Source organism: Anolis carolinensis, chromosome 3, assembly GCF_035594765.1.
Source record: "Anolis carolinensis isolate JA03-04 chromosome 3, rAnoCar3.1.pri, whole genome shotgun sequence".
In the NCBI taxonomy this organism is placed as follows: domain Eukaryota; kingdom Metazoa; phylum Chordata; class Lepidosauria; order Squamata; family Dactyloidae; genus Anolis; species Anolis carolinensis.
In genome coordinates, this window is record NC_085843.1 from 261218111 (window position 1) to 261229888 (window position 11778).

Genomic DNA, 11778 nt, shown 5'->3' on the forward strand with positions numbered 1-11778 from the left:
GGATCACCGGTTACCAACAGGTGATTCACTCATGCATGCATCAGTATAAGAACCTAGAAAAAAGAAGCTACAGTAGAGTCTCACTTATCCAACATAAACGGGCTGGCAGAATGTTGGATAAGTGGATATGTTGGATAATAAAGAGGGATTAAGTAAAAGCTTATTAAACATCAAATTAGGTTATGATTTTACAAATTAAGCACCAAAACATCATGTTATACAACAAATTTGACAGAAAAAGTAGTTCAATACGCAGTAATGCTAGGTAGTAATTACTGTATTTACAAATTTAGCACCAAAATATCACGATGTATTGAAAACATTGACTACAAAAATGCGTTGGATAATCCAGAACGTTGGATAAGTGAGTGTTGGGTAAGTGAGACTCTACTGCATTTTGAACAAATTCCCAAGCCTACTAGCCAGCGTAACCACCACACATGCTGGCTCGGGGATTATGGAGGTTTCAGTCCAAAAAACATCTTCTCCAACTTTGGGCAAGACCCAATATTTCTATGAGTTCAGACAGTCCTGCCAAACTTTCAAAAAAGCACAGAGAGCATCTCTTTTATTTTGCTTTTTCCAGATCTTATAAATTATGAGGACAAGGACCTCAAGATATTTTTCCTTCCAGCTGATCTTCTCTTGTCCAAAGCCAAAATGGGGTGTGGAATGACATATTTCAAATGTTTCCCTTTTCTGATCTCCATAGGAATCTCAAGAGCCATATCGGAGAAAATACATATGACACTCTAGTTTGCAATGTACCCAGGGACCTGTTTTACTTTAGAAAAATAACCTTAAACATAAAGGTCTATCAAGAAATAAAGGTTGATAAAGACATAAAAACATCATAAAGGTCAGGGGCCCCTTGTTGGCTCCAAATGTATTATCTGTGAATGCTTGTGCTGGGGACTCCAGCGAGGGAAGAAGTAGATGTTCAGGAGTGGTGTTTCGATTGTATCTGTGACCAAATGAATGGCTAGGGGAAACACACACACTTCTGCCGGAATCAATTGGCACAAACATGCATTTATCATCTGATGACAAGTGGCATCCAAATGACAACTTGCAGCAGCCAGCCTTCATAGGTCAAACCATACAGAAAGGCATTTCATCATTCAGTTGCTTCAAACACAATCAGTTTTTCTCACGCAAGAGGGGCTTATGGAGAAAGCATGGGGACTAACTTTGATTTAAATTGGTTTATCAACTATTTCGATTCTTATTTCTTAAGGACTTTATTGCATGATGTAGGCAAACTTGTTTTGCTTCCTCTTGGTGATGATATCAATCCCTAGCTATTGTTGGGTAAACTCCCAAACCTGCAGTGTTCCCATCAACTACCTTGGTAAGATGCATCCCTTTCTCTTCTGTGCCTGAATGCTGACAGTAAAGTCACATGGGGGAAGATTCTCTCTCTCTCTCTCTCTCTCTCTCTCTCTCTCTCTCTCTCTCTTCCCCCCCCCCCATCCCTTCACTATTACAAAGCTCTCCGTTTTACATTTATTTTTCATTTTGTAGTTATATTGCTCTTTTTGTTGTTTTTCATAACTGGAATTGTGAAATTGCTCTAAATTAAAAACTAAAATCGTGACACTGGTAGTGCAGGCTATGAGGGTATGAAGAAATGCAATAATAGAACCACAAATTGGAGGATCTGTGCAATTACATGATTGAAGAGAAGTGCAACATGAAAGGTGCACAATCCAGTATATATCCACTATCAATGATTGCAGGGCTGTAGTGAAATCCAGTAGAGTCTCACTTATCCAACATTCGCTTATCCAACGTTCTGGATTATCCAACGCATTTTTGTAGTCAATGTTTTCAATATATCGTGATATTTTGGTGCTAAATTCGTAAATACAGTAATTACTATGTAGCATTAATGAACTACTTTTTCTGTCAAATTTGTTGTATAACATGATGTTTTGGTGCTTAATTTGTAAAATCATAACCTATTTTGATGTTTAATAGGCTTTTTCTTAATCTCTCCTTATTATCCAACATATTCGCTTATCCAACGTTCTGCCGGCCCATTTATGTTGGATAAGTAAGACTCTACTGTAGTGGGTTCATGCAGTGAAGTCCTAAGATTCAACCAAGACCAAAATGTTATTTCCTACTGCCAGTATTCAATCAGCATTGTCACTCTAGGAAATGGGGTTATTGCCCCTGCTTCTGTATTGAGTGGCTACTGTGTTCATCTTGAACTTTGCATAGGAGTGGTACATAGCTAAGCCTTGCTCAAAGGGAAAAGCATGTGATAAGGGTAGCCCTACTTCTATCAGTCATTGCCTTTTGCATTTTTGAGGGCGACAGAAACATGAGGTGAGGCTAGCACTCTGTCTCTTCCTTGTAGATTTATTCTTACCAGTCAGAGAATACCTAAACAAAGCTTCTATCTCTTGCAGTTCATGACCTTCCTTTGCCTCACTGTTTAGACAACATAGTTGTTCCTGTGGGTATATACCTGCATGTGTAAATCTGAAGGGAATGACAAATTGAAAAACTGCTGGCATACCATAACCCCTATTTGTCTATGGGAGACCTGGAAGTCACCCCATTGCTGGGAAATATATAGCAGCGGGAAAGCCATTGTAAACTCATCTCTCCCTTCAAGTACATCACAGAATAATCTCCTAACAACCTCCCCCCAGTTGCACTTTTACCCTCTTCCCTGAAATCTCTTGATATTAATCCTCTCAGCATCACCTCCATAAGGCCATCCACAAGCCCCTCTGACCGGCTGCGTTGAAAAGCTTTGTCGTCTGTGACTGTGCCTTGTCCTTCTGGCCGAATCACCTTCCCTCTGGCCTTTTCCTGACTCTTGCATTGCCCCCTTCTGAGCCCATCCAAATTGCTGCCAAAACGGTCTTTTACGCTTGTCATTCTGGCCGTGAGCCCTCCTCCTCCTCCCAGCCACTTTGCTGGCACTGTGCCTCCTTATGCATTAAAAGCAATATCCCAGCCGTTGCCTTTGTTCTCCGGTGCCCTCCTCCAACCCAGCTTCCACATGCGACCCCCTCCCCATCGCCTTCTTCGCCTGTCTCTCACCAGGCTCTTAAGCGATTCACTCTGCTCGCACAGCTGGCTTCCAAACTGCCTTTCAGCCCTCCTGCATCCTCCCTCCCCCCACATAGCCACCTTTGTCTCCCAGTGCAGAACAAACTTCTTACAACTGAACCAATTCCTGTAGCTAGGCCTCCATTTTAAATTCTTTTTGAACAATTTTACCTTGATCTTCTCACCTTCTCAGTCAAACCCATACTTGTGATAGCTTATTTTACAACATCTTGCAATGCCGGGTCAGGATCCTTGGACAGCTTCTTCCCTAGAACGAAGGGAAATACAATGAACTGAATATACCAGATCCTCCTCAGAGGCTAAGCAAGGATAGCTCAGCATAGTACTTGGGTGGGAAACTACCAACGTTGCCAGCAACTGTAGGCTGTATTTCAGAGGAAGGAATTGGCAAAACTACTTAAGAAATCCCCATAAAATTCATGAAGTCACCATAAATCAGCAACTTAAAGATACCTGCTCACACATATTAATTCTGACTTTGATTATTAATCATTGTACTTTATAAAAATGAGGTTGATAAGATACTACAGTAATTGAAAGTCCTTATCGGTTAATACCAGGTACTGTAGGCTATACTGAGGAAGGAACTGGCAAAACCTCTGGGTATTTCACACCTAAAAAAACCATTATGAAATTAATGAGATAACCATAAGACAATAAGTGACTTGAAGGCACATACACATACATGCACACATTATTTCCAACAAAGTATATGAACAGGTTCTTATTCCAGCTGAAGGTTTATAAGTTGGCACTATGAAAATCTCTGTGCGGAGACAGAAGATAGGTTGAATATCCTTTATCCAGAATGGTTTGAACACGAAGTGCTTTTTATATTTTGATCCCGCCCCCCCCCCCCCAATTTTGTAATACTTATATTTCTATATACATACATAATCTTGGGACTTCGTCACACTTATTGTTGGATCTGTGGCAATTCACCAGCCTCTGTGGCGAATCCGCGGGGCAGTGGGGCAATCCCATCACCCTGTGCTTCGCATTGCCCACAGCAATGTTTCCCCATCACACATGGGGAAGCACCGCCACGTGGCTTCCCCCGTACTGTTGCTGCCTACAGAACACGGGAAGCCTCCCATGTTCTGGGCGAAGCATCCTAGGACACTAGCGGCACAGTTCATCTATAGAGCCCCGCTAGAAGTGAGTGTGCATAGTGTGATGGGCAGTGTGGGACTCTGTAGACTAAGTGTGCTGCAAGTGTCCTGGGACACTTGCTAAGATCCATGTGATGAAATTGTAGGAGATGGGATGCAAATTTCAACATGAAATCTATTTATTTATTTATTTATTTATTTATTTATTTATTTATTTATTTACAGTATTTATATTCTGCCCTTCTCACCCCAAAGGGGACTCAGGGCGGATCACATTGTACACATATAAGGCAAACATTCAATATCATATAACATAGAACAGAGACAGAGACAGATGCAGAGGCAATTTAAACCTTCTCCAGCTTCCAGCTTCCTGAGGGTATGGTTGATTCCGGCCACAGGAGGAGCTGCTTCATCATCCACTGCGACGGCATTTCCTCATTCCAATGGCAGCTGGATGATTTTTATGGTGTTGTAAATTAGCCTCCCCACATATAAGTGGTACCTAAATTTCCTACTTGATAGATGCAACTATCTTTCAGGTTGCTTTGACCGCAAATTGTTTTGGGAAACATCTCGCGCGGAGAAGCAGAATTTGAGGAGAAGCGCTAGATTAGCGGAGAAAGAAAGCGTTAATTAAGCCGGTTCCCTTGAGAGTTTCCCGGGAGGATTGCATCTGGCAAGTTGTTGACTTAGTCCACTTTCCCTTGGGAAAGAGTGTTCAGACACCTGGCTGGAAAGGAGAGCGAAGTCCCATAAAAGTTCTGGGCACCAACTGTCCTTTGCGGTGTTCAACGTGTCAGTTGAGGAATTCATATCGACTCTAGTTCTGCAGCGTGCTACTCTCGAGTAGACCGGCATTGCATCTCGGCTCCCTGTCAAGTATGGACAGCGTTTCAGCTTTACCACGACTAACTTTGCCTTGCCTTGCATCCTAGCCTCGGATTTGAGCCCTGGAACTCTTTGACAGATCTTGCCTTAATCCCCACTCAAACAGCCTAAAGGTTTGAGTGTGTTTCGGTTATTGGATTTAAAACTCTAATACTGGATATCTGCTTTCACATTACTGGACTAAATTTGACCTTTCCTGAAAGGTCTACTGCTGGACTATATACTCTGCTTATTTTTAGTTGTCTCCTTTATTTTCCTTAATAAAGATATTAGATTGTTTATTGGCCTTTGTGTCTGATTCCCAGTGCTCACGCTGCCCTGAGGTGTCACAGCATGCAAGTGTGCAATCTCCCTCTGAGCTACGGCTTTTTCCCATTCAATTGTCCCTCAGAAGAAGACAGGTAACAGGATGACAGTAGCTAATGTTCCTCACCACTGTTACTGCTCACTTGCCCAGGGGGTTCAGTTTCCAGCACTGTTCTTATATAATGGTTCCAGGACCCAAACTATACTCCTTCCTGTCTGATCACAGAACAGATGACATCCTGGGACAGAACTCAGCTTCCGGTGCCTCTTTCTCCTCTGGTATTCCATAGCAGAACAGAATGGTTAGGCTACAATTTATTGGTGAATTTTCCAAACTTATCAGTTTAAGAACGTTATGCTGGAGATGATGAATGACAGGAAAGCTAAATCCGTTCTATGGTGTTAAAATAGCTAGAACTAATATAATAATAGCTGTTCTGCCTTATGTGTTCCAAACCTTATGAACTATGAGAATGCTCACATAATAGGCTACGTTTAGAATAACACAGCAAATTTCTTTTTTCCAGTACACAGGAAGTGTGAGGTTTGCTTTTAAACGCAGCATCTGCTTTGTGAAGCTTGAAAGCTCTACTTTCTTTTTATCCATCAGATTGGTTTGATAAAGAGCTCTCATCTTTTCAGCCCTGTCCCTCTCTTACCTCTCTGAGAATAGAACGTGACAATAACACTCCACAGAAAATCTATTTAACACTAAAGGGGGGAAACTAGTTGTAAGATGACTGCTTCGTGCACACAGTCCCATTATGATGAGGAAATGAACACTCTCTGTAGAAGATGTGAAACGGTTCTAAATGAGGTCTCTTAGCACCCATCCCTGACTTGGTATTAGCTTGATTCCTAAATGCACGTTTCAAAACCATCAGTTCCTTCACGTCGTGATTCCTTGAGTGCTGTGGGGAGCCCCACATGTGTGTTTTAATGTCAAGCCAATATAAAGCTTCCCTCAGACGAACCCAGCAGAGGACAAAGACAGTTACTGTGGCATGACTTCCATATTTCACATATTGCTCCTTCACTTCATCCCAGAGTTGCTTTGCGTCTGATAGTTCTTTTTTGAAAAAAAGTGTATCCATAAAGTGTTTTATGTGTGCTAATAAAAATGAACAATGTGAGCCTGGCAAAAATTCATTTGAAGGTTGCCTGGCACTCACTGGCCAACAAAGGCATGTATCTGCCCCATAACACATGGGGCACACATTATGGCCATCTCAAAGTTTGTCTATGGACAAAAAGGCATAGTTGCTGGAATCCTAATGCATGATGCTCTTGCAATGTGGTTCTTTGAGATTTAATCACATGCAGAAAACCTATCTTTCACCCCACAGCATTGCATCATTGTGTCATTGGGGGAGGCATTAATGGTGGGAGCAACTGGTTGGTGGGAGTTGAGCTTTCCTGGCTTGAACATTATTTTTTTAAAAAACACATAATATGTGTGGATACTAGCATATCAGTATAAGCACTCCTCTGCACAACAGAAAAACACTCCCCTACATCACAGCAAGTATTTGAATACATGGCAGGAAAAAAAACAGAATGGCCATGGCCATGTGGCCAAAAATAACACAAAGGACTGGAAATATGGGCCACCCCCTAACAGAGAGCTGAGTCTGGGAAGGTAACATATGTGATTAATTGTGGCAATCTAACTGCTATGTGTGTGGCATATACATGGTCACTGCAGACCAGGAAAGAACTATGCTAAGCAGAATTTTTTTCATCAGCATAGACAAGCACTCAGACATGATGCAGCAAGCCTGGGTTTGCCAGAATGTATACAATGCTACAGCCAGAACTCAATGATTGCCCCTTCAAAACTTTGCTTCCTTTTTTTAAAAGTAGAAAATACTGTCACATGTGTCTGCCTATAGTTCATAGGTTGGTGCTTAACACAGCCTGCAGATTTTTCCACAAAAGTTGGCCGTTGTTTGCCTGGTGAAGGGGATTTAATTTGCATCCATTCCCCACAGTTAGGCAGGACTGTGTCTAATAGGCGAAAAAGACTGAGTCATGAATATACAGGAGTCGCTGACCTCCCTTTCACTTCTTGTGCACTGTTTGCTTTCACTGAAGACTGGAAGGGAAAAGCCATTGCTAAGGTTTTTTCATCGTTCATAATGCTAGCGCAGTCATGTAGAAACGTGGAGGAGGACTCGCCTGTGTAGTCCAGGTGCATCAGCACTGCATTTGTCAGGAACTTCTTGCCCTGGATAGACACCATAAGTTCAGTGCTGTGCTGTCAGAGGCCTTTGTGAAGAAATAACTGTGCTCCACCTCTGGCACACAAAGCAGGACCAACCCAATCTCCCTACTCAATTGTTCCTCAATTGCCAACTGTTGATAGAAACCAAAGCTCTCTTGGCTCACATCTATACAGATGGAAAAAGGGGGGGGGGGGGACAAGGGGGGAAAGTGGTAAAAACGTTAAGACTGTTTTTAAAAAAAATTTTAGCACGAACCTCTGTGGGTACAAAACCATTTCTTCAGATGCAGCACAAAGTGATTTTAAAGCCTGAGGTCATAAAACATAGAGTACATCATAAAGGAGTGGGACAGAATATAAAAAGATCCAAAAAAAAAAAAGAAAATCCTATACCTTGCCCTAAATGTTCAAATGACTTGGCAAGCTGATACAAGTCTTTCAGATCTTTAGAGTGGTCAATTAGCACTGATGTATGAAAGCAATTCATTTGCTTGCCTAATGCTCATTTCCCAGGGTTCAAAACTCCTTCTGAACAGATTCCTTTTGTTATATATGCAGTAGCCATGACTCTTGTATGATTATATATAGTGCACCATGAAGCAATTGTCTTTGTTTATACCTAGTATTTGTGAATATTCAGCTGTTTATCTTTCTTATCTTCCTTTGTAATTTCCTTTATCAAGGACTGTGACCTGTAAATCCCTTCTGTTTTGTCCAGGAAAGTTAATATAAGAGTTCTCCACACACATAAACATACACACACACAGCAATACAGTGTTCCCTCACTTATCGCTGGGGTTAGGTTCCAGGACCACCCACAATAAGTGAAAATCCGTGAAGTAAGAACGCTATATTTATTTTAATATTTATACATTATTTTAGTAGTTATACACTATTTTAAGTCTTTATCAACCAATAGTGTGTGAATAAATCACCTCCTACTCCCGTTGCCGCTTGGGCTCCTTTTCTCTCCCTTTGGATTCTCCTTTCTCACTTCTTTAGGCTGTAAATTGTAATTTTTTATGATTTATAATAGTCTTTTAGAGTTTACTGAAAAACCACGAAACAGCGAATCCATGAAAAGTGAACTGCGAAGTAGTGAGGGAACACTGTACTTTGAAAGGTAAAGGTTTTCCCCTGACATTAAGTCTAGTCATGACCAACTCTGGGGGTGGGTGCTCATCTCCATTTCTAAGCCAAAGAGCCGCCGTTGTCCATAGACACTTCCAAGATCATGTGGCCAGCATGACTGCATGGAGCACCGTTATCTTCCTGCCAGATCAGTATCTATTGATCTACTCACATTTGCATGCTTTCAAACTTCTAGGTTGGCAAAAGCTGGGGCTAACAGTGGGAGCTCATCCCACTCCCTGGATTGAACCGTCAACCTCTCGGTCAGCAAGTTCAGCAGTTCAGTGGTTTAACCCACTTGCCACCAAGGGCTCCAGCAGTACTTTTATGTGCCTTCAAGTCAACTGCGTCTTTGCCTTTCTCTGAGGCTGAGAGAATGTGACTTGTCAAAGATCACTTGCATGACTGAGTAGGGAATTTAAACCTTTCTATCCAAGAACCCTAGCCAACACTGCCATGGCTAGTGTAAAGAGTAAAGTATTGCATCTTCTTCTCACATTGGTTGCTATGACAGAAAAGTCCCTAGATTAAGCTACCACTCAGAGCTTATTTTCACCGGGACATGAATTTGCTTTGGCTTGGTCCAAAAGCTCCCTTTTCTTCATCCTAGAGATGCAAAACACTTTTAATATATATGAAGCAAAACCTGACTATCCCCATGTTCATTCTCATTCTATTAATGGAAATCTTGTAACTAAACCCTACTGTAAATCCAGGGAAATACAAATCAATATGTTTACCACTTATAATGGGCCCTTGTTATGTGGGTGATCTAGTAAAATGATGGCCCATATAAAATGGCAAAATCAAGGTTTGTAGATTTTCAAGTCACGTTTGTTGGAATCCATGCATCTGGAAGGCTGAGTGTATCAACAGTCCTATTGGTGTTACAGCCCTCACAGCTACCATGCTATGAAACATACTGGCGATCCTGAACCCAAGAAGAAAGAACACAATTGAGTTGTACTGAAAGACTCTACATCAGGCATGGGCAATTCCTAACAGCCTACTGACCGTTAAGAATTGTGGAAGTTGGGAATCCAAAATACCCGGAGGGCTGGCGTTTGCCCATGCCTGCTCTACACTGTCAAATGAATGCAGTTCAACACTGTTGTGGCTCAATATTATGGAATCCTGGGAATTTTTATTTTACAGAGTCTTTGGCCTTCACCAAAGAACCCCGAGATCCCATAACATTGAGCCATGACAGCTACAGTGGTGTCAAACTGTATTCATTCAACAGTGTAGATGTATGTGCTGTCGAAGGCTTTTATGACTGGAATCACTGAGTTGCTGAGTTTTCCGGCCTGTATGGCCCTGTTCCAGAAGCATTCTCTCCTGACGTTTCACAGACATCTATGGCAGGCATCCTCAGAGGTTGAAATCCACATGCACATGGAAAGTTTTCGGATAATTCCTGACAAATAATTTTAGTGGCCGGAGGTTATGGATATCTGTAAATGGTGTTTGCTGCAAGTTTTTAAAATTGTTTTATCTGATATGTTAATTAGGTTTTTATATTAGGATGATGTTTTAATCTGATTTTGTACGGCGGTCGGATGTATTTGTATGAATTTTATATGTTGTACGCCGCTTTGAATCCCACCCACGGGAGAAAAGTGGGATAGTAATAAATAAATAAATAAATAAAATAACAAGACATGTAGAAACTGCAGTTTTCCTTCATATTTTTTCCCCATGGTGAAAAAATGTAGATGTACTCCAGGGGCCCTTCCACACAACCGTATAACCCAGAATATCATGGTTGATAATCCACAATGGGGCCCCTGGTGGCACAGTGCGTTAAAGCGCTGAGCTGCTGAACTTGCAGACCGAAAGGTCCCAGGTTCAAATCCTGGGAGCGGAATGAGCGCCCGCTGTTAGCTCCAGCTCCTGCCAACCTAGCAGTTCGAAAACATGCCAATGTGAGTAGATCAATAGGTACCGCTCTGGCGGGAAGGTAACGGCGCTCCATGCAGTCATGCCGGCCACATGACCTTGGAGGTGTCTACGGATAACGCCGGCTCTTTGGCTTAGAAATGGAGATGAGCACCAACCCCCAGAGTCAGACATGACTGGACTTAATGTCAGGGGAAACCTTTACCTTTTTTTAACTCCACAATATCTGCTTTGAACCGTAAAGGCATTCCTAGTCCCGGGCATGCCCTTCCTAAATCCCGGCCGGTGATGTAAGAAGGCGCAGTTCCTTCTGGGGTTGCTTTCTGGTTCAGTGAGCTTCGCGCGTTTACCTGACTCAGAGCACGAGGAGGGCTTTCTTGGGAGGGAAGCGGAGGCAGAAACCCCGGGTTATTTTCAGGGGAAACCGAAACCCAGGGCCGAGTGGAGGCACACGTCCGCCTCAGAACAGAAGAAGCCCGAAGCGTGCGCCAAAAGCGCTCCACTCCACACACGCACCGCCTTTCCCCGACCTCTCACGTTTTCAACTCTGCTCTATCCCGCCGCATGAGTCACCGAGCCCAGCCTCTTGCCTTCCTTTCTCTCTGCCTGTCATTAAAAAGGAATCTACTAATAATATTAATGTGAGTTTTGTGCCAAGGAGCCAGGCAGCGAGCAGAGCGCTCTTCGCGTGCGCCTTGGCTGCGCGCCTTCCTCTCGCGTAGTCGGTCCTGCATCGCAGAAGGTGGAGTCGCCTTCCCTTCCTTCCTCCCTTCCTCCCTTCTTTCCTCCCGTTGTCCTTCCTCTCTCCCTCCCCCTCCCCGAGTCCCCGGCTCGGCTGCTGCGTGACTGCTCCATTTCACAACCACAAACACGGGGGTGATTTCAAGTGATCCTCGCTGCCGAGCGGCACGACACCCTTCGCTTGCAATCTACACAGCGATAGCGTGAGAAGAGCCAAGGCTGCTCCGAGGAGGAGGAGGAGGAGACAGAGATAGAGAGGGAGGGCAGTGTCCCCAGCATCTCCCTGCCGGCCTTCCTCCCCCTCGCCTCCCCACGAAGGACGAGGAGGAGGAGGAGAGGGACCGAGGCGCAAAGGGCAGGCAGGCAGGCAGCCGCCAAGCGAGG

The 11778-nt window shown here is 43.3% G+C and overlaps 1 long non-coding RNA gene across 1 annotated transcript in view; it reads right to left on the reverse strand.

Annotated features, from left to right (window-relative positions):
- LOC134297878 (uncharacterized) overlaps nt 1–11252 on the reverse strand; it is a 30922-nt gene extending 19670 nt beyond the window's left edge. The window contains exons 1-2 of the long non-coding RNA XR_010004781.1: nt 11004–11252; nt 3255–3337 (exon numbers count right to left, since the gene is read on the reverse strand). This is a non-coding gene — a long non-coding RNA (uncharacterized LOC134297878). The remainder of the gene's footprint in view (nt 1–3254; nt 3338–11003) is intronic.
- Between the last annotated feature and the right edge of the window lie 526 nt (nt 11253–11778).